Source organism: Amphimedon queenslandica, unplaced genomic scaffold (genome assembly GCF_000090795.2).
Source record: "Amphimedon queenslandica unplaced genomic scaffold, v1.1 AMPQUscaffold_10636, whole genome shotgun sequence".
NCBI lineage: Eukaryota > Metazoa > Porifera > Demospongiae > Haplosclerida > Niphatidae > Amphimedon > Amphimedon queenslandica.
In genome coordinates this window covers 6,293-7,368 of record NW_003549109.1, presented here as the reverse complement: position 1 = coordinate 7,368, position 1,076 = coordinate 6,293, and positions in this window count along the sequence as shown.

The window sequence follows — 1,076 nt, the reverse complement described above, 5'->3', positions numbered from 1 at the left end:
AAACTTCGTATCAAATACAACAGTAGGTCCTACTAGTACATTAAACTGAATAGAAGAGTATGTGTGGAAAATAGAATTTACACGTATGTTTACATAAAATATTGATAAAAGTTGAGGCGTGCTCTAGACCTTTAAATGTACATGTACATGTGGTATACATGTAGTTTCTTACATGGAAAATAATCCCCTAAGTATGTTTCTCTAGTTATTTCACTATTCATGCACTTTAAAACCAAGACAATTAATATTTGGTGGCCATTTAAGTGCTATCAAGGGCATGGCCCTACTACAACAAAACAGGAAGTCAATGTACAGTAAGTCAGTAACACCCAAAATTAATAATAGGTGTAGTGTAAAATATGAATATGATTAAAAGGCGTTAGTGAAAAAGGACTATAGAAATAATGACATTCGCATGGTTGAAGAAGCAGGTTCATGGTGGAGAGGAAGTCTTGGGGCATGATGTGGACGTGTTTTTACTTGTTAAAATTACCTTTCCTACTTAGCCGTCCCCACAAATACCACTCCGTCAGCAGTACTTTTTGCAAAGTAAATCTGAAATAAGAAATCACATAAATGCATGTTGTACTTAAAACAACTGACTTGAGTTATCTTATAGCTGCCTTCTAGTGCTCTAGCGGCTGCCGACTAGTGGTCGTCTCTCGTGTTAGTGTCTCAGTGACAGGGACAAAATCAGTGAGCATGCGCAGTAAAATGTGAACTGTGTTTTCCGGAAATCTTTTGTTCACTCACATGTAAGTTAGGGGCTGGGTGACAACACCCACCATCGAATGGGGCGTAATCATTACTCTGATTTTAATAATTAGAAATTACGGTCAATGGGGCAGAAGCGCATTATTATGTGCAATGTCAATGGCGATGAGTCCAAGATAGAGACCTTGTTACCAGTTAGAGGAGCGGAGGAACTGAAAGTCACTGGGCTCAAACACTTACTTGAGTCCATAGGAAAGTCCATGTAAGAAAGAAAAGCTGGTTCATACGAAAGGTAAATAACACTACTTTGTGCAATCACCTTTCTTCCTTACATGGACTTTCCTATGGACTGAAGTAAGTGT